Here is a 25,138-nt window from a genome sequence, read left to right as displayed (position 1 = left end):
TCTCATTTTGGTTTTGATTTCCATTTCCCTGATAATAGTGATGTTAGGCATCTTTTCTTGTCCTTGTTGGTCACTTGTGTTTCCTCTTTGAAAACAATGTCTCTGCAGTTTCTCTGTCCATTTTTAAATTGGATTGCTTGTTTATTTTGCTGTTGAGTTATATGAGTTATTTATATATTTTGAATGTTAACTCCTTACCAGATATGTGGTTTACAGATATTTCATATCATTCTGTATGTTTCCTTTTCATTTTGTTGATTGTTCTTTTGCTGTGCAGCCACTTTTTAGTTTGATGTAGACCTGCTTATTTGTTTTTGTCTTTGTTGCTTGTGCTTTGTTGTCGTATCTAAGAAATCATTCCCAAGACCAATGTCAAGAAGCTTTTCTCTTAAGTTTTCTTTTAGGAGTTTTATGATTTCAGACCTCGTGTTTGGTCATTAGTCCATTTTGAGTTCATTTTTGTGAGTGGTGTAAGAGAGGGGTCCACTTTCATTTTCTGCATGTGATTATCCGGTTTTTCCAATGCCATTTATTGAATAGATTATTCTTTCCTCATTGAGTATTCTTGGATCCCTTTTCAAATGTTAGTTGATTGTGTATATACAGCATTTATTTCTTGCAGCCCCATACTGTTTTGATGACTATAGTTTTGTAGTATAGTTGGAGATCTGGAAGTAGGCCTCCTGCTTTGTTCTTTTTTCCCTCAGAATTTCTTTGGCTATTCAGGGTCTTTTGTGGTTCCATAAATATTTTTGGATTGTTTTTTCTGTTTTCTTGGAAAACTCCATTGATGTTTTGATAGGACTATTTTGCAGTGATCTGAGTAGAGTGGAAGAATCGAGTGAGCCTGACAGCCCTGCTGGATAGTGCTGTAGGCATAGGGTTACCCTCAGTGCTGTGGCATGTGGAGGATTTTGCTGTTTGATTCTGCCTAGCCTATTAGTTGGATCCTGCTGCTGGGATATTGTTACATCTGCTCTGAATGGACTTATTAGGCAAAGTGTTATCCATGTGCTTCCAAAGTCAGAGAATGAAAACTTAACTTGATTTGCAGAACAAGTGCATGACTGTATGTGTGAATGGATTTGTAACTCCTTTTGTATTCTTGTGAGCATGGCTGAACTCCAGCAGATGTTTCTTTCACTTCAAACTGTCCTATAGTTGTGACATTGCAGGAAAGAAACCCAGGAGCCCCACCCATATATTTCTGTTGGTGACTAGCAGTGTTTTATATGTATATAATATGTTATATAATATATATGTGTATATACATACATATATAATATATATATGTTACCTGTGTGCTGTGTCAACAAATACTTAATGGGATTTTCTTCTTCAGTAGCAGCAGAAGGGGAAAGGACTTTATTATTTATACAAGGACTGGAGAAGGTGATATAGTATGTCTCTAATTATTTTTTTCCCTACAATTAGATGGGGCTTCTAAAAGGGATGTTTGAAGAATTTTCAAAAGAATTTTCTCTTTTATGCTTCATCTACCATGACACCATTTTTTCTGGAAGCAATGCCAGTGAAGGGTATTCTGAAAGAAAATTTTATTGCTGTGATTAAAAGAAACATTTGCAACTTATAAAAGCAATTATATGTGGAAAAAGCCTAGTGCTGAAAGTGAGGTCAAGCAAAGGATGAGAAATAGATTTCCTCAAACCTATGTAAAGGGCATATTAAAAATCTTATTCACAAACTTCTTTGGACCTAAATATACATAGTAGATATTTATTTGGTGACAAAGTAAAGTGATGTTTTGCACACTTACATGAACATCTGAACATTTTGTTTAAAGTGACTCTAAGATTAATATTACATGAACACTAAAGAAGAGAGAAAAAAAATCTTATTAGTTAAGAAATAAAGACACTGGAAAAAGAACAGAAGAAAATTCCTTGGCTGAAATACATTTGTCTTTTCAGAACTCTCATCTGTTTGCTTATATTTTGAAGGGGAGCACCATGAGTTTCCAGTAAGCTATTTGCCTTGCAACATTCTCTTCTGTTTCCTTGCTTATGTACACTTTTCATGCTCTAATACCAGTGAAGAAGAAATGACTTATAATGTGTGCTTTTATTCCTTCCAGAAAATGGATTTCATTGGCATCTATGTCTTGCACATAACACATTTGTAACCACTTCATTTGTTGGAACTAGGTAATAAAAATAAGGTTTCCTTTAACAAAATGGTATTCTGACATTCATAAAAATGAAGAAGTGGAATAAGTCAGCCAGGTTAGAAGAAGGCTGTGTGCCAAAATGATGAGCTTAAATAACATTAATGTCAAAGTATTTCAAGTAATAATATGCACATTTCTATGAAAAGGCAAGTAGAAAATACAATTCTTTTACTGCAGTGTACCTTAAGGAGCCAAGATTCTATATGACTTGTTTGGATATGGCCAATGTAAAACAATAGTTGGTGTAGTCTAATTGCTTTCAATAATTTGTAATAAACAGATCCGGAGAAAAAATAATTCAACAGGAACCATTATGAAAGTTGAAAAGCTAGTCTTTGTTCTTTAAATGGTGTAAATTTAAACAAATTCTATGACCCCAAGATAGAAGACCCTTAGACTAATAAAATATTGGTTAAGTAATAAATCAAGTTCAAAGAACTTACCTGATTTCTATAAATTTCTCCTACTTAAATTGATGTCACATTTTTCTTTATGATCTTGAAACTATAGATTGAACTTATGGGAAGTAGAAAATATTAAACATTGCTTTTTAAGTAAATTTTCTTTTACCTGCCGTCTTCATTTGCACTTCTTGCTAATGAAATAGTAATAGCAAGATGCTTCAAGAAAGAGTGCTCACTCATAATTGAATGAATTAAAAAAAAATCAGCACAGTACAGGCAACATCTAAAGGTCAGTGGTTCAAGATAAAGCAGCTCATAATTTGTAGGTTTTTGTAATGTCTTATGAGAAGATTGTGATATACAAACAGATTTGTGTATTCTTAATATTAAAGTTTCTCTTAATATTTTGCCTCTGGGTTGCCTTCTGTCTTTTTCAGTTGAACCCTGATGTGAAATTGTTAGTTTTAAAAATAGCATAAGTGAAACATAATAGGAAATCACTGCCATAAATTACCCACACCACGACAAAGATCATTATAGATGATTTTTTGTCTTTCTATTTCAATACTTTCCTCTTCTAGCCAATATAGTTAATAGTTTTCATGTACAGATAAGTAAAAGGAAGTAATTTGCATAGAATTATTGAATTTTAGAACTAAAATGCCATTTATAGCTCATTTACTCCAACTTCCTTACTTAACAGGGGAGAAAGTCAGAGTTGTGTGGATTAAATGACTTGTCTGTGGTCACATTGGTTTTAGGCTTCTATTCTATTGCTCTTACCTAATGTTGTGTTCAGTTGATTTACTGTGTCCAAGAAACCCAAAATCCTTTTGTATACTTGGGTTGTTGGCCATTCCATATTCTTCCATCTGTGTGGGCATCTGTTTTACATATTTTGTGCTCCTTCCCAGGAATCCAACTCCTTATTTCCTATCTGACTCACTATATCTAATCTGGCTAATCTACCCATTTACTCAAGAGACTGAGTCCTAAGAACCACTTGGCTCAGGGGAGAGTGGAAGGTTTATAGTGGCCATGGTCTCCGCTGGTACTACAAATTGTTCTGTCCATGGCTCATGCATGCATGAATGACACATTAGTTCTGTTATTTAACTATTGAAAAAATTATTTTAAAAAATGATCTAAATAATGCATATTTTTGCTGGTTTCAACAAATTCTTCAATATTCTTTCTTGGATGGATACATTTTAATAATCATATTGAAAGAATCCAAAACAAGGCATAAATCCAAACCTTAATTTTGATAGAGGCCAATCAAAGACATAATCTGAAAAAGAAAATTAACTAGAGGGATATTGAATTAAGAGTATTTTGACCTCACATATTAAGGTAAATTTTTAATCTTTATCCCTTAGGAAGTGAAGGAAATACAGGCTTTTGAAATAACAGGATCATACATTATGAGTTAGTATATTTAATTATATTCAATTTTTTTACTTGCAGGGAAGTAGCAGTCCAAAATTATGCTCAATACATTATTGACAGAAAGCATTTGGGATCTATTATTTTTTTATATTCCTTTCCTTTTCTTTCTCTCTTTTGCTCTCTGAGTTTGTGAGATGTCTTTTCCAGGATTTGATATTAGAGTATAAAAACTTCATGAAATAAATCTGTATATCCTTTTTTTTACTTTAATGAAGAGAATACTGATAAGAATGAACAAACCAGATTTTAGAAAATTCACTAACTTCAAACTTACTGTTATACATTTATCTCTTGCTCTTCATGTCTATTCAGTCTCTTAGTTGGGATAATGAAAGTAAATAGTAAATTTGGGTAACAAGGACTATTGTGAATTATTTGATCCTGTTCCTGCCCTGGATTTTGGATACCAAGTAGTAACCTTTCCTCCAAATAGACCTATCTCACTAATTTTATCTGAGCCTATTCTAAGTTTAGATAGAGTTTTAACAGAAAGTATTACCAGTATTTTTGAGTTTATAAGGTTGGGCTATTCCATTATCAGGCTTTCATAGACACTGAATATTTTTATAATCTATCATCTCAAAAGGGATATTTGGGAGAAGGATATTAAACAGTCGTGAGGTAAAAGCATCTTTTCACTTGGGAGTTGGGAATGAGTTCGCTTTTAGACTGTAAAGCATGAAGATACCTGGAGCAGACCCAGTGACAGGAGTGCTGGGCATGTGGTGGGAGCAACGGCATGACTGTGTTCTTATGGAAGTGGCTGCCAGGTAAAGAGAGAAAGCACTGCCCGTGAGGTATGGGTCTGGGTTGGGCAATAGTCATAAATTGTGCCTCCTATTCTGTAACACATATGGTCATCTATGGACCTGTAGCACAGCCTCTTAAAATGTTTCATCTGATTTTACTTATAAATAGGGAATTTAAAAGGAGCCTGTTTCCATCTTCAAGTTGAAACCAACATGGGAAATGTTCTTTTCCCAGACTAGAGACAGGGATTCCTTAGCAACCACTGACTCTGTACAGCCATGACTGAGAAGCATGGTATTATGGGAGCTATTAGCAGCATAGGGGGAAATCTGACAGCAAGATAAGATGTCTTGCATGGAAAACTGAAATGCTAATATGAATGTTATTAATAAAAATAAAAAATAATAAATGAAATAATTGAGTACACTATTGAGGTCTATGTCCCTGGCATTGTCTAAGCATTTTTCATGAATCATTTCACTTAAACCTCATGGCAACCTTATGAGTTACTATTATTATCCACATTTTGAAGATAAAAGAAGTAAGGTGCAGATAATTAAGGAAGTCCAAGATCACATAGCTAAGAAATGTCATTGCCAGGCTTGGAAGCCAGTCAGTCTTCCTGCAGAGCTCCTGCTCCTAATTGCTATATTATTTCACAAAATTATTCCACAGAGCTAGAGGATAATTACATGAGAGTTAATATCTGGCAATAAAGAAAGAAGGAAAGAAAGAAATTGTTTTCATTTGCTTCAATCTTGTTTCCAAACAGCTAAAGTTTGAGACATTTGCATTATACTTTCTTTCTGTAAATTGTCTTGTTCGTTCTTAATTTCTTCAAGAAAATACCATGTTTTTCTCTCAAGAAAGTCTTCAAGATATTTCAACCTATCTTATAAATAGGAAATATATTATGACATAGCAGAATTATGAGAAAGTTAATGTCAGAACATTCATCTCTGACATAGTTTCCAAATTATGTTGATGCTTACCTTGACACTTATATGATACAGTTATAGATTTTAAGGCATGGAAAAAGGATTGTTTTATTCTTGTATGCTTCCAGTGGAGATATAATGCCTCTAAGTGAACAGTGAACTCATTCTATCAATATTCAGATATTTCCCTGGAATTCCAGCCTTAGTAGGTACCAGCTGATGGTCTAAATGCTTGCGAGTATTAACATAACATATGGCACATTAGGGCTGAAAGGGGTCTTGGGACCAACTCTGTCCCTGGGAGTGGGGATGGGAACACTAAGGACAGCAGTGGACTCACTAGTATATCCAACAGCAGTTATATATTGGATGCAGGGGACAGAGTATAGGGAGTCAGTTTGATGCCCAGTCTCTGAGCTTCAGTCACAGAGTTGGTCCTTTGGGATGTATGTACTAAGAGAACAGCTGGGGGTTAGAATAAAGAAGGTGGCTCTTGAGTTAGGAGAGGAATCTTATTTTTGACTGAGCTTTACTCTCCTATCAATTGTTTTCCAGGGTGAAAGTTGGAGAATCTTTTGTTCCCTCTCCCTTTATCTCACTTTTGCCCCTGCATCTTAGATCATTACCAGGTATTTTGGTGTTTGTTCTGATGTTTGAGAAAGAAACAGTAATTTTCCCATTTGAATTGCCTTTCAATTTGCCTAACTGAAACTTGATATCCTGAGTCAAGTGATTCATCTGTAGCATTTAGATCTAAGAAGCCCTGCATGAAAGCACTTATGTTGGGTAATTCCCAATTATCCACATGCAACTTAAGTGAATATGTGTCCTTTAAAATTTCCAGCTGTCATTTCAGGGAAAAAGCACAAAAGCAAGAAATACACTGTTATCAGCCAAAAGCTTCAGTTGGTACAAAATTCCATACAACAACGATGTAAGGACTAAAACCAGGGATTCTCAGTCTTGGCACTACTGACATTTTGGGCAGGATAATTCTTGTCATGAGATTTATCCTATGCATTCTAAAATGTTCTAATTCTCTAAAATGCACTCAGTGATGTTTCATAAATGGGTCTCATCCCTGCATGAATTTCTTTTGGAAACCCCAACCCAATGACAGTAAACAGTAAGGCACAGCCTTTCAGATTTCTAACAGGCAGCTTAAAAATCTAATGATTGTTCACATAAATAGCAGTTTTCAAAACACTTTAAAATTGCATCGAGTTTTTCCACCATAATAGCCTTGTAAGTTATGTTAGATGTTTGTTGATATTATTTCCATTTTGCTGGTGAAGAAACTTAGTTACTATTAAAGTCCCACAGCTAGTTCATGCTTGTGAAAGGTTTGGTTAGGGCTTTGATAAGAGAATAATTATGTCATCATTATTATGACTGAGAATGAATAATTTAAGACAGACTGCCTAGATCTGGAGCCCCCCTCGATCATCTGTGAGCTCTGTGGTCCTGCAACACTGATTCATTCTCTGTCTGCCTTTGTTTTCTTATCCATGGAAGTTAACAATAATGAGAACTGCCTCACTTCATAAGGTGTTTTGAGATTAATTGACACACAGTAAAGGGTTGCTGTATATAAACAAAAATAATAATAAGCTGTAATAGTAAAGACTAAAACTGAATAACAATAGTTTCTTCTTCACTAAGTATATTGGCATTTTTTCCAGACTCAGCTAAATCTGAGCTTAATCTGAATAATCTTGTCTTTAGACAATAATCTTGTCTACCACCTTCATCAGTCAGGATTTTTGTTTGTAAGCCAGAGAAGGTAACACTTACCATCTTAGACAAAAAGGAAATTTTTAGATAAATACTGTTAGAGAATCAGCGCAAGCTTGTAAGTCTGGGTCTGGAAAATAGCCAGAAACCAAGAGAAGCCACAACTCTGGGATTACGATTTACAGTAGGAATCACCCAGCAAGAGCAGCCTGGACACAGTCATTACAGTCAGAAGCCTCCGTCTAGTCCTCAAATCATGTGCTATTTCCTGGAAAGTCAAGGGTCCAAGACGGGGGTCTGCCCAGCTTCCCTTGGCTGCTGGGTGGGGGCAGACAGGCTGCCTCTTTGGCACCTGTGGCAGGTGGGCCCAGTGTCCCCCAGTAGTGCACAGCACATGAGAGAAAGGTAGTTCCTGAACAATGCTGGCTGGATGGTGGGCTGCCAAAATGCTTAAATGTCTCAGACTTTCCAACCAACATATTTACTAGATGAGGGAGCGGGTGAGGGAGAGAGAAAACTCTGCTTTCCTCTCTAACAATTAATCTGACACTACAAGTAAAATTTTAATTTTAATGGCAAATGACTTCATTTATATAGATCAGTTTTTCTATTTTATGCCTGCATATTTGTTTTGAGCAGAGTCACAATCAGTATGCCACTAAGGGAATGGTAATGAGCAATGATTGACCATTGAAAGAAAAAGCTAAAATGGTCAAAGTTAAATCACTTCAACTACTTTTACTGAGCACTTACTTTGTACCTGATGCTGGGCTGGCGCTGAGGACCAGAGATAAGTAGAATTTGGGTTCTTCCTCTAAGTTGCCTGTCATCCAGCTTAAGATGCAGACAGGTTTGTGAAAAATGAAATGAAACAGAAAGTAGCTGTATTATAATTATGTGACAAGTGTTTCATAAGGACATATGTAGTGTGCTTTGGAATAACAGAGAAAAGACATTATGGCAGTGATGGGAGCTCAGACTTGAAGTAGCACTTGGCTGGGAAAAAAGAGAAGAGGACATTTCTGGCAGGGAAAAAAATCAGATGTGAAAGAGAAATCATAAGAAAGGGAAAAGGTGCAAATCCCCAGCCCATTTTAACTACTGGTCCCACCACATCTGCTTTGGTCGTCATTTTATGACCCTTGTATTTTTCTTAAAGAAGTTGAAGTTGCTGTATAATAGCTGTCTCATTAGATCATGTGTAATGTGAAGAGAGTGTTTCTGGAATAATTTCATACAAGCAGTCTTTCTGAAAGCACCCTCAACCTCGGACTGCCGTGCAGAGAGCTGGTGTGCGCACATTTAAGGACAGGAGAGAAGTGCCAGCGTGTTGAGGGGAACAAAATGCCTCCTCTCTGAATCTAGTTCCATTTTGGCATGTTCTTAAATTCATCTTGATAAGACTTACTCCAGCAGGCCTGGCTCAGGTGCAACTGTAGTTGTATCTGTTGAGATAAACCACTGCAGAGGGTGGTGCAACTCTGGGATGAATTAGCATCCTTCATTACCACTAAAATTAATTATGGTAGAGGCTGGTATTGGAATAAATGACCCATGTTGGCAATTAGAATAGTTCTAGAGGCATAAGGTAAATCTGCCTGTCTATTCCTGCTTAAACACAGTTTTTCACATTCAGAATTGATCTCCTTTGAAGAAGTATTAAAAGATTCAAGTAGCCTCTAAAAAGGCAAATGTTGACTGACTTGCTTCAGAAACTATTCACCAAAAAGTGCTACTTATCTTTTCTACACAAGAATGTGCCTTCAAATATCACCTCGAGCCAGCTGGTTCAAATACCTTTTAATTGCACTTGAAATTTCTTCTCAGTCTGTCCAAATTTTTTGACATAAACCAATAGTTACTAGAAAATGAGACATGGATGGTGGACCTAACAACATCAATACAGACCCCATGAGGAGTGTCGAGGGGCACCGTGGTGTGGTATTATTACTAAAGCAGTATTGTTAGATTAGTATTCAGTGCCCCTGAATGGAATGGCTATGATAAGATTTTTGTATTGATTTTGACCCAGGCTCTCTTTTTCTTTTGTTTTGCTTGCTTGAACCATCTGCTAATACTCCTTGGCTGTGTCCATGTCCCACACTAAGTCTAGAAGATTCCTGGTATTATTATGTTGATAGTAGCATATTTTTTCTCTGGCTACAATGACACCAAGGTTGAGTTTTCTCTCCACCCAGTGCCATCATCCCTTTCTAGTTGACAATGTTGTCCACTAACCATTCTTGCAGTTTTTATTTACCAATTTTGTTTGGTTTTTATTTGCCAATTCAAAATCCTGTGAAAGTTCAAAGTGTTGTTCTCTACTGTGAAATACTGTCTCCTGAAAAATGCTCCAAAAAAAAATAAAAAGTAGTGAATGCTTCTCCTAAATATATGTAAATGTCCTTGAATATTGTGGTAGGAAGAAGTTTGTAATTGTCTTGAATTTTGATGGGAAAGGACATTTGAGTTGGAAGTTTGCCTGGAAAACATCTGTCCTTGTATAGAACTCTTATCCTATTAGGCAGGGGACCCCAAACCTTACCATCACACATATTTAGTCTTATACACATATAAATATGTATATACATGTATGTGTGTGTGTATGTATATATATATATATATATATATACATGCACACACATAATTATTACCTATAATTATAAATTATATGCATGTGTTCCTGTGTATATTACAGATACACAGGTAACAGAATTTTAAAAGGTCAAGACAAAAATAAAAATAGACATTTTGGTGTTTTTCTCTTATGGTCCAGCAAATAGCTTTGTGCAATCTTTGGTGCATCCCTGACTCTGGAGATCAAACATCCTATTGGCTCTCAGAGCTGAGATTAAAGGCCATCTGTTTTCTGCTTCACTAAGGTTTTATTGTTTAATGGCTTTGCCCTTATGATGGTGCATGAAACACTGAATCATATTGTCCATTGGGCATGGGGGATGCAGAATTAAGGCTATAGAATATTCTTTTCAGCTGTGGCCTGTGATGAGCTTGCTGAATCTGGCGACTTCTGTGATGAAGTGGGTTGTTCCTGGAGTGTGGTCAGGCTGACGCCCCTTGAGTGTGACAGAGGGTCCTTAACGTTGGGTACTACCGTGGCAAACACCTCAGCATCAGGTCCATTTATTAGTACAAACTGAATTTTATTTTCATTCTGTGGGCTGACTTAGACAAAACTGGTCAGTTTTGAGGGAGTTCATGATTTTTGCAATTTCCCCTAAAAGCAGCATTTAGCCCCTCTGTGGTGGGTGCATTTCATTTTATGCTCCAGTGATGGAGCCTGGCATGCATATATATGTAAGAGTCTAATAGTCTCTCTGCTGTGAGGTCAAGGTGCTGTGATATCCCCTTCCAGCACTGCTGAGTGTAGGTACCTATCTAAATGTTGAACAAAGGCTCTTCCCCGTATTAGAGTATGTGCAGACACTGGTGATTAGAAGGGACAGAAGTGGAGCTTCCTGGACCTCTGAGCTCCCTGTGTTTATTGGCATACTCATCTGTTCTCAGCCACTAAGTACTCTGCCAGCTATTTGAAGGAAAAGGCATATCTGCCAGATCAGGTTGCATTTTGGGGAAGGTACTGTCACAAAAGGGAATGCTCTCAGGAAAACCAAACCCGTGTACGACCTTCGCTTAGATTGCCAAGGATGTATGGCCAGCAAAAGGGAAGGATGAGATCGCAGGAGGATCAGTGTCTCTTTTGCATGGGTAGACGAAAGAAATTGTAATTTGGGGAAAATGATCTGCCAAATTCCATTCTGCAATCCTGAAGTTGAACCTCAGATCTGCATTCATGTAATGATGAAGATGTAAAAGTACATAGAATTAATAAGGACATTTTGAAGTGGTACCAAAATAGAGAATATTTAAACATAAATAGCAGAATTAATAGAAATGGGCATAAATATGTGAGTAAACCAGTAATGCTCATCAGAAATGTACAAATAATAATAATACAGTACCCAGATGGGCTGACATTTGATACTGGTTGAAGGTCTGGAATGAACACAGACATTATTTATTTATTTATTTTACTGGAAATGCTGTTTCACTGGCAAGCAGAAAAAATAATTGGCTATCTGGGATATTTCCTAATCGAGGGCCTAATAGATTTTGGGTAGGTACTCTTGCACTATTTAGGTTAGATTGAAGATTATATGAAACTAATAACTTTTATTTTGACAAATTATGTTAGTGATAGATTAAAATGTTTGAAGTAAAACTTAGTGGTGGTTTCTGAAACAGTTATGAAGCATACTAACAGGATCAGTAGTATAGACAATATATTGGTGGTTGTGAATATATGTTTTTTATATAACAAAGTATGGGGATATCAGGATTTCATTAAATAGCCAGGCCAGGAACCGTATGTTTACATTTGAGTTTCAGCCATCAACCGTGCTTTTAACAGGGCCAGAAAGCTTTGTCTGGAGTGAGTAACAAAATCAGGGCAGGAGGCACAGAAGCTGATATTCAGCATGCTTTGATAGGACATATGGCTCCACCTTACAGACCAAATTCAATAGCTACTTTATTGTAAACTTTTTCCAAATGTATATTCATATATTAGTATTTATTATCCCTTTCAAGGCATTTTGGACATTAATAAAGATCCAAGGGAAAGATGCACATTTTGCCAACTTCGAGGTCATTTTGAAATGCAAAGTTCTGACGTTAAGTTTAAATTGTAGGCCCGTGGTGTTTATAGATTTGGCATCACATTGTACTGTGAGTTCTAACAATAAATATTTTTTAAAAAGGCTTACAAATCTTCTTGAGCATCAAATATCTCTTCACAAATAACATTTTGGTGAGTTGACTGTAAATAAGCCCAAAATATGAATAATGGATTCCTTTGACTTATTAATGAAGGGGGAAAGTACAGGGCTAACTGACCAGAAATTGTAACTGTAGTTTTTATTAAATATTTGAAAAAAGAACCATGTGATTCAAACCACAGTTTATTGAGTGTTTCCTCCCTGCTGGATGCTTTCTTGGGTTAAGTCATCTACTATTAGCTATGATTTGATCTAGTCCCCTAACTGTATTTATTTTCTTGTGGCAAATTCAGTTTCTTCCTCTCCTTTTCCTTATTTCTCAAATTCCATATATTTTCAAATGACTATATATATATATTTATTTTTCCAGTATCTCCCACAGTTATCTTTTTCAGAGACTATACTCAAGTATTATTAGAAAAGTCCCCAGTGATGCTGAAGGTCATCTTAGCTGCCTGTAAGGAAAGTAAACCTCACAAAGTTGACTTAAGTTGTAGTGAGAAATTTGCTTTTAGAGCCCGAGTCTTCTGACTCAGTTTTACACATCGACCACTACTCCACATGGCCTCTCCTTGATCAAGGTTCCTCATCTTACACTGCGATATCTGCAAAAGACCTTTGGATTCCAATAGTTTCCCTTTTCAATTTCCTCTGCACAGTTTATTTATAAAGACACCTGTTCTTCCATTGAACAAATATTTAACCAGTATGTACCAGGTATTTTACTAGGGGCTGGGCACCACTTTATCTCTGGCAGGACAAGCTACATATTTGAGGGTCCCAGTGCATAATGAAAATGCAGAGCCCCTTGTTCAAACATTATTAAGAATGTCAAGATAGAAAGAGAAGAGCATTAAGCCATGTGCAGGGCTCTTCTGAGCCCAGAAACCTGTGGGACTGCATAGGTCGTTCATCCATGAAGCTGACCCTAGACCCTGGATTAATTTCATACAACATTTTTTTCATCATGTCACTCTGCTTATCCATTTCTGAATGGTCCTTAGTAGGGTTGAAATTCCACAAACCTTCCACCTTTTGGCTCAAACCTTATTTTCCATCTTTACTTGTCATGTTTCCACTAAAATGAATGTTCTTCCTGTCTAACTAATGGGATAAAATAGAAGGAGAAAAATTCACTTACTTAGCATCTGAAAGCAGAATTACAGACTATTTGGAAAAGAGATCTTGGTGAATTCCCCAAAAGGAAGAAGTGATCTTCAGGAAGATACTCAGGTGGAAAGAGAAAGAGGGAAGGTCTACATAACAAAGGAAGGAGAGAGGGAGGTGCTAGGCAGACCCCCAGGGGTAGGTCTCAGGAAGAAAAACTCTTGATTCTTCTGGCAGCAAGATTATCCAGAGAAGAAACCATTTGTCTGGAGGTCTGTGTTTGTATGCTGGTGATTCTATCATGGAACAGCCCCACGTCCCCCCTTCTTCCCTACAAAATGTCCTGTTAACTTTACCTTGATCAGCAATCACATTTGGTAATAATGGAGTCTTTTTGGCATTGCATGGAAATTCTGAGTCTGTCTGGACTGATAATGTTGAAAATAAGTGAATTCATGAGAGAATTACCAACAAATGGATTCTGCCAGTTATTTTACCATTTCCCATCCTTGTCTGGCATCTACCATTTTCCCATTATGCCTCCCCCCAACAATTAAGTCATGCAGAGAGGTAGCAGGTAAAAAGAGAAATAAAATAAAGGATGCATATATTAATATATTTAGCTATTTCTTCTTCTCTGTCCTTTGTTTATCTAAAACCCACACATACTTTGAGGTTCACATCAAGCTTTTCTTTCTCTAAGAAATCTAAGGGCCATTCTGCCTCAAAATAATCTGTTTGGTCATAGATGTATTTTATTTAATACTAATCACTTGGTACTGAATTATTTCTTCTTCCTAGATATAATTGTATTATATGATTATGCCTGACCTTGTATACTAGGAGCTCACTGTGGGCAGGATTTGACTTTTTACCTCTTTTTACCATCCCATTCAGCCAAGTACTGTCTATATAGCAGGATGAATGCTGATCCTATGGGAGGACCTTGACTGGGCTAGAGGAAACTGTAACGTCAAAGAGAATGAAAAGAGGAGCAGAAAATATTTGGGTTTTGGAGGCAGGTTGACAAAGCCATAGCTAACATTGGGTGATCATGTTTGAGAGAGGTAAAGCCTTCCTTAAAAGTTGGTTCATAAGTTTCCTTTCTAAAAAGTGGTATTTTGGTCAGGTGCATTAATGAGTCTGAGACTTTTCAATAAGCTTCTTGAAGCAAGGGGCAAATATTCCAATTTGGTAATCACAGGACAAATGTAATAAGGGGCACACTGACAATATACAGGCTGTTAGACAACATTTCTGGTACCCATGATAATAGACCGAGAATAATCACCAATTCTTTAGGAGGAACTTGAGTTTGATGTATGTACTCAGAGTATATTCTGTTACCATAGGCATAATGTTTAATAAATGCTGTATTGTTATTGTGATAGTGTAGGATCCCCATCTAAATGATTTGTCACTTCATCATGCTCTCTTCATAGTATTTGTATGACACCTGAAGGGATACAAAATGTGATTACTAAAGTTAATACTTTAAAGCCTAGAGTTGGGCTCTGGGCAGGTAGGCAGCATATCTTGGAGAATTTTGTCTTACACATGTTTATTTCTGTATGGAAACCCTACACAGAGTTTTGTCAGAAGAGGAAGTTGGGATCAGAGGAGAAAGCAGAATCTGACTCTGTTGGAGAGGAAACTCTCAGGCAGAAATACGATTTTGTTATACCAACGAATATAGTAAATTTATATTTGATTTCAGAAAACACTGGCGACATAGAAGTCAAACACGGTGGTGGTGGGAATCAGAGGGAGTAGATGCACACACATCAGAAACTTCAAACGGTCCTTCCTGTATGAAGTCAAGTAAATCAGCAGCAATATAGACCCAACAGAAGAGCAGCCTGGGAATATAGAAATCTCAATAAAAAAGGACTCACTCATTCAAAAAACTTTTGTCTGCATTGCCTCCCCAGGAATGTGCCAGGGAGCCATCACCTCAGTGAGTTATTAGGGTGCAAAAGCTTTCAGATGTGGAAGCTTGATTTTGTTGGGCAGTTGAGAATCATCCATCTTTAAGGCTCAGGTTTGTATTAATTGAGCCTGAGGCTCATATATGGACCTGTAATGCAAATGAAAATTTACCCATCTGCAGTGAAGGCTGTAACTGTCACAGGCACCAGAAGATTTGAGACCTTGGCACTGGTACATTCTCTCCCTATGGGTCAGCCTCTAAGTAAAGCCAAATTCTAATCAGAATACTTGCCAACGAGGCATCAGAAGACAGAACGTCAGTTTGATGAACTGCAATATTTCTAGGCAATAGGCTAAATTAGCCTGTTATTTTCATCACCATAATAAGAAAGATCTTGATAATGGACTGTAGTGTCCTGGGACTGCTGGCTATACCCATTGCCTGCTCAAAATGTGTTGATGGGCAACTCATGTGTACCTCTTTTTACAGTTTCTGAACTCACCCAGCATGCTTTGGAGCAACATATTCTTTCTTTAGATATGTTAATGAACCCTGTCTGACCCCAGTCAGATCCCTTAGGTATAGGTCCTTAATGTGACCTTGCAAAATGGATGACTTTTTGGAAGTGTGGGGACAGGCACTGCCTGTTTGTAACCTTTTGTCCCAGGATAACCAAGTGTCCACATGGCCCCTCCTTTGGGTGGTATGCTAGATATTTGATGGCCCGGGGCTGGCCAAATCCGGCTGCCTTATCTATGGACACATCTTACTGGAATGCAGACCCCTCTCTCAAGGTTTTGTTCCTTGAGGCACTGGTTGTGCAAGAATGATCCCTTCTAGCACGGCCCATAGTATAGTCATAAATCGAGAACCCTCAGTGGGACATCTGTCGTCTCTGTCCCCTTACCCTGTATAAGCAGTTCCCTCCCTGTCCATCACTTTGGTGTGCTACCTCATCCAGCCAGCCACTCCTGGACTCCTTGTGCCTAAGTCTCAGTAAACCCTCATGTCATGCTTAAACTACAATTCTTAGCTTCCTTTCTTCTTAACTATTTCTCTTAGGAAAAACATCAATCTTGAAAAACTTCACTCTTCCTTTTCCTTTTATATACTTACTGCTCACTCCTTTTTTGCTCCCCGTATTCCTTCTTCCTTCTTTTCCTTCCTTGTTTGATGAAAGCCTATTCTATATTGGTCACTATGTTGGAGTGATGGGCAGAGGGCCATGAGAGTAGAAAGGTGGCATGTCTGGGACTTTCATTTGGTCTCTTAAGCCTTTTCCATTTCAACTTGCCCCTTGGGTGGGCCGTCCGACTTGTGATCACACAGCCTTCTATCACTGTATTTTTTTTTTTTCCTTCTTTATCCTGAGTAGAAGAGGAAAACGCCTGTCAGTGAAACTGATTTATTTATTGTCTTGCTAGGAGTTTAATAATGTCTTGGTATGAACTTACAAGGCAATGGTTACATATCACTACATGACAAAGTGTGAATTTGTTAACAAAATCTATCAGAAACCAGTGACACAGCCACTCCAAAAGGCATTTATATTTTTTCTTTTTTGGGTGTGGGTGTGGGGTGAGGACTGTATAGTACTTTCCAAAATAAATTAAATTTTGTCCTAATTCTGGCAGAATATGATGGTGAGAAAGGAAAATTAAATAGAGACATTTCTACTGGTTAAGATTTTAATCAAATCTTTATAAGAGAAGTGTATCCATGCTCCAATTTTCTTCCTTTCTGTTAGGAAGAAGGATGGAGTAGATAATAAGCAAAGTCAAAATGTCACCTTCTTTGCTGATTCCATGGGTCTGGATAGGCCTGGGTTTTCAAGGAGGAACTGTCAAACCCATCCCCTGGATCAGGACTTCTTTCCAGTCTTAGGTATCCAGGTGTTTAGCTTAAACTGGTTCCAGAGCTCACCACCTTGACCCACCACTCCTTTGCATTTCTATTTGTCCACAGCCATGTTTGTAGGCACTAACATGTACCAAGGTAAACTGTTTGCACAGCAGGTCATCCCACAGCCATCCCAGCTAAATCAACAAGGGATCTTCTCCCTCAGTTTCCCCACCCCAAACCCGGCTGGTTTTCCCTGTGACCAGAAACCTCTTCTGATTTCCAACTTCCTTCTTGAAGACTTGGCCACTCCCAGCCGAAGGGCTTGATAATGTCATCACACGCCCCCCCCCCCACCAGTGACTAAGATTTGTCTCGCTATGTTCCACAAGATAAAAATTATCTGGAAACTGGATAAGAAGAAACAAAGATTACTTCCTGTGGAATCACAAGTCAGATGGAACACCCAAGTGGGAGAGTTGCAATGGGAAAGGGCTTAAGAGACTGAAAGAAAGATGTGGAGATGCCACATGAGGTGTGAGGGTTTATTGGAACTTAGGCGTAGGGAGTCCAGGAGCACTGGCTGGACAAGGTAGTGCACTGCTGTCTTGGACAGGGAGGGAACTGCTCTTATGGGGGAAGGGGACAGAGACTACGCACGTGCCAAAGAGGGTACTCGATTTATGACTATACTACATTCCCTGCTAGAAGAAATCATTCTTGTGCAACCAGCACCCCAAGGAACAAAACCTTTGAGAGAGGGGTCTGCATTCCAGTAAGATGTGTCCATCGATAAAGTGGGCCTGGATTTGGCCAGCCCAGGGCAGTCAAATACCTAGCATACCACCCAAAGGAGGGGCCATGTGGACACTTGGTTATCCTGAGACAAAAGGTTCCAAGCAGGCTGTGCTTGTTTCCATAAAGTGCTCCAGTGCGTAAGCCATTTTGACAGTATGCGTTGCATATAATGTGACTTCATGAGCTAAATTCTGCAGATACACAAGAATGGACTATTTGCAATAGTTCTTGCCATTCATCTAGCTTGAATCAACCCATTTCATTCCATCTTAGTGGCATTAACCTGATTTGAAGCCCTTTGTTTCCCCAGTCTGGCTTCTGCTCCTGTCTTGACATTTATAGAGCGTATTTTTTGTCAAGAGGCTCTTCAGTGATATAAGAGATGGTGGTGGAATTACCTTCATCATACAGCAATACAGTGACATTTAGAGCTCCATTAGAGTTCTGCTCTAATATGTGTCCGGGCGCAAGCGGTGGTTCTACTTTAAACATGGTCATTTTAGAACAAGATCTCTCAGTTAAAAAAAAACGAGTGGACTTCGATGAGCTTCAAGAGTGGACCTCCTTGTTACACAGCACTCTCTATTATGTTGTTTCTTAGTTTGGTAAACTTCCCTTAATTATGAAAAGAAAGAGTATAGAAATACATGATTACTACAATAAGCGTGGCACTGGCATTTGCTTGTAGGATTGTTACAGCTTGTGAGTTGCTGTGAGGTGGAGGAATAGAGTCACTCTGAAGTTACTGGAAGTGATTAACACCTCGTGGGTTGGGCCTGGCTCCCAACACATGAGCGAACTGAGGTAGCTGGTGGATGTTCAGTGTTTGTGCATTTTCTGTATTCCTACTCTGTTCAGGCTAGCCGAGCTACATTTCCTGCTTTCACTTGGTTTGTCTTGCAGATGAAACTAGAAGCAGCTGCGAAATCCAACATTCCTGGTGTGCTCAAATTTTTCCCTAGCATATCAATCACAGAGGAACAAAATTTGCATTTCAAAGTAAGCATTCAAAGCAGGACTTGACTGTATCTTATTCCAAGTCACCAGCGTCATCATTTTGTCAATGCCAGTGCTGTAACATTTTTAACAGTTGATTTTATAATAACTTCTCAGGCGGTATATTTTTCTTTCAGAATAATGGTGTTTTTAAAACAGGATTTAATGACAGACGTGGGAATAATTTTTGTTCCTCCTGGGTCCAGGAAGTGACAACGTCCTTCTCAGGAAAAGGCAGCTTCTCCTGATGCCACTCATCACTGGGGCTTTGTGGTGAACCGAGAGAGTAGGGAGACATGCCTAGCCAACCTACTCAGGCGAGGTTGAGGCAAGAGGAAGCTAACTTGCTGCTCTGCCTGAAAGGGAAGAAGGGAATTTTCAAATTGGACAAAAGTTAGAGGAAGGCCACAGGGTTTAATAGTACGTCTGTGTGCAGCTGAGCCTCCACCTGCATGCATTCACGTGTGTGCAGAGAAAGAGCCCCCTATTCCCACAAAGAGGGTTCTTGCTTTCTGAGTCACTGGTGTCCTGTTCAGGGTTGGAAAGTTAAGCTCTTTATGCTAGTTTTGACACTTTCATTAGATTCATGAGTTAAGCTTTTTTGCCATCAGGCTTATTCTCTTTGGTTCAGGTTCTACTTTGTAGACCATCACTCCTTTTACGATTGATCCAGTAACTTCAGGAAAACTGTTTCTGCTCATATATACTATCTGTTTTATTGAATGTAGGCTCTTCAGTTCAAAGTAAAGGCCATACTCATCCTTTCAATCATCTAGTTCTAGACTGAGATAGAGTGAGGTGAACGAACACTCTTGTGGGGGAATGGGAACGTGTTTTAGTCTATTGGCTTTGAATCCTAATAGGGTTCTTTCAAGGAAGTTTTTGACATATAACCCGAATGCATGAATTCTGTTGAATGTATTCATTTTTTTTCTAAGGTACTTTAAAATTTAAGATCTTAGAGGGTATAGACCACTTTTTCTCTAAATTATGGGCAGTGAACTACCATTATTTTAGAAACTGTACATGAACTACATCATGAAAGCTCACACAGAAGACCTAAAGGGCCTGGAGCCGTATGCTGACAACTCCTGCATCCAGGAAAGAATTAGAAGGCTCTTTTTGTAGTTTTAAAGGGGATGACTGGGTTGGGAATAAGGATAATATAGAGGATAGAGGATATAATATCATACCTTTAATTAAGAGATTATCTGCAACATTCTACATCTTCATTTCCTTCTTACTGAAAAACAGTTACTCTGGGTTGCAACCTGTTGGGTTAGTTATTATTAGTAAAGATCAGCTGATTTTGCTTCTGCTTTGGGATTACAACTTCAGGTTTGTAACTTTCATGAATTTAAGGAACTTAAATTTTAAACTAAGAAACACTGAATATTCTCAGAGATGGTTCCTCATAATGTCCTCATAACAATAAGCGACATTTACTTAATTTTTGCACATTAGATTAAGCTTTTGGCTGAGGACTGGTCTGTTCTTCCCCACCCCCCCATGATGGGTTATTCCTAAACATGGATCCCTAAACATGGATCCATGTGTTAACTTAATCCTCTGTGCACTCTTGTCCTGTGAATAATGCCTAATCTAGGCTTTGACCTCTAGGTATAGCATTTAAAAAAAAAGAGGGGAGCTCTAAAAATCTACCTGAGTTTCCCAGTCTTACATTCTGGTTAATTCCTTGGTCATCTACAACAGAACCTCAGGCTTAGAAAAAAATTACTGTCAAGCATCTGGCAGGTCAACTTTTAAACAGGCCCTTGTGAAGAAATAAGATTTTATTCCTGTCTCCATATTGTGTTTGAAATGGAAATAGAAATTTATTACTTTAACAGGTTATGCCGGGCCATTGGAATAAAATGAATAAAATGTGAAAGTCTTCAAAAATTGATGATATTCAGTTATCTGTATTGTAATGGTGGCATTTATTTGTGAATTGTTTCAGATTTCAGATACTTGTTTGGGAGGTAAGACAACAAAGGCCTCACATCTGTAGATGCTGATGTGTATCCTGCCATTAAACTTACATTAAAATTAATAACGCTCTGAGGAGCTTTTAGCTTGTCCTGCCTGGACGTCACACGAGAAAGCCAACTCAGCCGGGGTTAGGAGTGGTCTTACAATAGCTAAGGATTTCATCAGGTGGGAATTATGGGAAGCACTCTCGTGATACCTGAAGATACCAGAGCGGAAGTGGCTGCCGTACGGAGGAGGAGAGGACCGGAAGTCATTCATTTTGAGCTTCTGTTGGTGGGAGGCGGCCTTTACCGGAAGCTCTTTCAGGGGATAGGTAGACCGCCCACCCACCTGGAAGTTCAACTTCCTTGAGCTCCCCTCTGCTTCCAGACGTCTTTCTGTCATGCTCGCGACTGTCTCCTTCCCTCGTTTCATTCCTATACCAGATAAGGATACATTTAGAGTATCCCAGCTCCACTGAACGGGCTGGATATCTGACTCCAGAGTCTGGGTACCTTCCTCACGCCCCTATGTAACTGGAATGTAGGACCCAGGGATGATTGGATCTCTCGTATCCCAAAGGAGTGGAGAGGGCACAGAACTCCCCTCTGCACCTGCTACCAGATGTGACCTCCTCAGTCTCTCGCCTTCCTCTGCCATGCGCCCTTCTGGCTTCCTGTTTCTTTTCGTGGTGGCCACTGTGCTGTGGGGAGCAACCCCTATCTGGGGTCTAATTCGAGCAACTTCAGACAGTAATGCCAGGATGGACTTTGCAGACCTCCCAGCTCTCTTTGGGGCTGCCTTGGGACATGAGGATCTTAAGGGGTTCCTTGTGGGGGCTCACCCAGCCAATGCCTGTAGCCCCATTGCCCCGCCACCCCCGGCCCCTGTCAACGGGTCAGTCTTTATTGCATTGCTTCGAAGATTTGGCTGCGACTTTGACCTCAAGATCCTAAATACTCAGATGGCTGGGTATGGTGCAGCTGTGGTACACAATGTGAATTCCAATGAACTTCTGAACATGATGTGGAACAGTGAGGAAATCCAGCAGCAGATCTGGATCCCGTCTGTGTTTGTTTGGGAGAGGAGCTCCGAGTACCTGCGTAATCTTTTTGTCTATGAGAAGGGGGCTCAGGTACTTCTGATCCCAAATACTAGCTTCCTCTTGAGCTATTTCCTCATCCCTTTTTCAGGGATGATGGGACTGATAATTTTGGTCATGGGAGCAGTGATAATGGTTCATTATATCCAGTACCAGAAGCAGCTGCAGAGGAATCGATTAACCAAAGAGCAACTGAAACAGATTCCTACACACGACTATCAGAAGGGAGACCAATATGATGTCTGTGCCATCTGCCTGGATGCATATGAGGATGGGGACAAACTGAGGGTACTCCCCTGTGCTCATGCCTACCATAGCCGCTGTGTGGACCCCTGGCTGGCTCAGACCCGGAAGACCTGCCCCATCTGCAAGCAGCTGGTTCATCGGGGTCCTGGGGAGGGGGGCAGGAGGAAGAAACTCAGGGACGAGGGGGTGAGGAGGCAGGGCAGCCCAGGGACCGCCCTGCCTGCGAATGGACCCCACTTCTGGGCTCAAACCCCACACTCCCCTCCTCCTCTGGCTCTCTAGATCCAGCCCCCCTTGTTTTTCCTGGGTCATCAACAGATCCCCCACCCTCTCCATCCTGTTATTCCTCCTCGGCTGCCGTTCCAATCTAATAATCCCCTTCCCCCCACCTCAGGTGACCTGTTCGCACAGCCCCTCTTCCTCTCTTCAGTCTTCTGTAGTTGAGAGATAGGGGGTATTTCCACCTCAGGCTTCTCCCTTATCCAACCCTCTCCTTTGAGGAGGTTCGGGGTGCAGAGGGACTAGGTCTTCACTTAACTCGATTAACAGAATTGTTGTGGGCTAAAAAAAATTATTCAGATATGGGTGGAAGTCATAGGTGGCAACTGTGAAAAACAATTTGAAATAGCTTATTTTTATAATTGTGTCAAGGAGGAACCAAAATTAATTGGCAACATTATTTTACATCACTCCTAGAGTGTCTTAAATTTACCATATCTATGTATATACATATAAAACATTTCACATTTCTCATCCCTAAATTTTCAGTGCTTTTCATTTAATCATTTTTTGAGCAGGGTGAATGTGAATTAAGTAATCTACCCTTATCTAAATGTTTGTTATCAGTTAATGCCCAAGGAGTGCAAAACCATTGAAATATCTACATGATTATGACAAAAAATAACTTGGTTGTAGGTCACTTGTTCTCTACATTTCCTATGTGTTAAGTGGCTGTGTAAACTCCACGGGTTTAATTGCTTTATAGCATGTGGTCGTTTAGCATTCTCATATGGCTAATTGGAGTGGAATTTTAAGAGAATGCTTTTTAGCTTGTTTTCATCTCTTGGAATTAAAAATTTGCTTAAATGAAGGAAACATGCAACATCAAATGCTTTGCACTGAAGAGTGCTGATTTTCAACCATATAAGGTATTTTCTATGTCTGGAATTGCTTATGTGTAATTGTATAAGACAGGGTTAGCTAATAAGGGATTGTTAAATGTATGCTTCCTTTTTAGAAGTTAAGGTCATCTTCACCCGTTAATAATTGTTAATGTTAGCTAAATCTTTTCTCATTTGTATGGCCAATTCCAACTCATCTCAAACTTCCAGACACTACATTGATAATGCAAATATTTAAATACTTTTAGTATAACTCTGTTATTTGGATTAGAATGTACTATTTCATGCAATGAGAGTTCTTGAAATAAACTCTAACAACACACTGAAAGATCTCTGTCTTGGAAAACAGAATTGATAGTCATAAGAAGATCTACTATTTAAACTAATATATAGTTTTATCTCTATAAAGATGCATTTAAAATCACAACTGTAGATTTGAGAAAATTCACAATTTAGAGCCAAATCAATTGTCAATACTTTTACAATTGATTATTTGTTCTATTCACTAATGTTATGCTCCATTTTTTTGGTTTCAGTATTTCTCATCATATGTATCCTTTGGAATGAGGTTATATTAAAATGTATACCTTGATAAGCATTACACAGCTCTGAGGACTGCAGTATATTGGGGTCCTCAAGTAACAGACCCTGCGGTGGAGTTTTCTGTGCTTAAGTTGATTGAAGAGTTAAGGAAGCTAATCTGGGAGGAGAGAAAAGTTGAAGGGAAGTGCCGTTGCTCTAGAAGCCTCAGCAGACCTCCCAGAGAGCCTTAGAGCTGGGACAGCCTTGCACAGTTGTCCCACATGGAAACAAGAGGCCTGGGTCTACAAGCCCTTGAAGTGACTGGTCATTTCTTATAGGTTGTTACAGGGAAGAGAAGTATACTGGGCCAGGTAGCTTTGAACAGATAAGGACATTCCTGGAAAGAACCTTTGGCTACCAATGCCCTCAGTAACTGGAGGAATGAATACTTCAGTCCTGAAGAGGATGCGTCTGGGCAGACCACTGCAACATCTATTATAAAGGCTTATTAAGGGTGGGCCAGTTTGAAGAATAAGAAGTGTGAGAACTTCAACCGCTTATATTGTGTGTGGGTCCTTTTATTTTATCATGATACTATGAAGTTAGTTTCACATGTCAGCAATGTACAGAAAGTACCTAACTAATACTGATATGCACTTCCTCTAATGTGGGCTAATACCAACAGCGTGGTCTTTGTTAAGCTGAGTTGGTGATGAGATGAAAACAGGAAACAAAGACTGCTAAATGCTACAAGATTTCCCCCGGGTTCCAGGCTGGGAAAAGGTGATTGTTCAGTGTTCCATGTATTCATTACAATCAGCTACTAAGCTTCTATAATGTTCCAGGCACTGCAAGGACTAGTGATCCAGAGAGGAAAGACCAAATCCCCAATTCTCTGAACTGCAGGAGAACAAAAACAAATACACAATACATGATGCTTGTGATAAGTAATAAGAGAAGGGATAGGTGATCCAGGAAGAATTATCCACTGGTGTGCTTGAGTGCCTTATACTGGCTCAGGAGAGCCTACTGTTAAGTTTCTGGAAATTTTGCCACATTGTTGCTAAGCACGAGTGTTATTAAAAATTATATAAGTTACCATGTAAGAAATGACATTAAAAACAATGCTAGCACATACTCCAAACTCATCACTTCCTAATGATTTTACTATTATTTATGCTCTCGAGGTTCTTTATGTCTATTAGGTCTGTCTCTACATGGGTTTCATGTAACAGTGTGCTACTGCT

At 38.9% G+C, this 25,138-nt stretch overlaps 1 long non-coding RNA gene and 1 pseudogene across 2 annotated transcripts in view; both read left to right on the top strand.

The window, feature by feature from the left end:
* The window catches only part of LOC118973698 (uncharacterized), a 229,621-nt gene that overhangs the window by 105,544 nt on the left and 98,939 nt on the right, over positions 1–25,138 (top strand). The gene's annotated exons all lie outside the window — the stretch shown is intronic.
* LOC140849049 (E3 ubiquitin-protein ligase RNF167 pseudogene) lies at positions 21,227–23,824 on the top strand (annotated as a pseudogene).

Source organism: Manis javanica, chromosome 1, assembly GCF_040802235.1.
Source record: "Manis javanica isolate MJ-LG chromosome 1, MJ_LKY, whole genome shotgun sequence".
NCBI lineage: Eukaryota > Metazoa > Chordata > Mammalia > Pholidota > Manidae > Manis > Manis javanica.
Note: the sequence above shows the minus strand (reverse complement) of the source record. Positions and strands in the feature narration are given on the sequence as shown.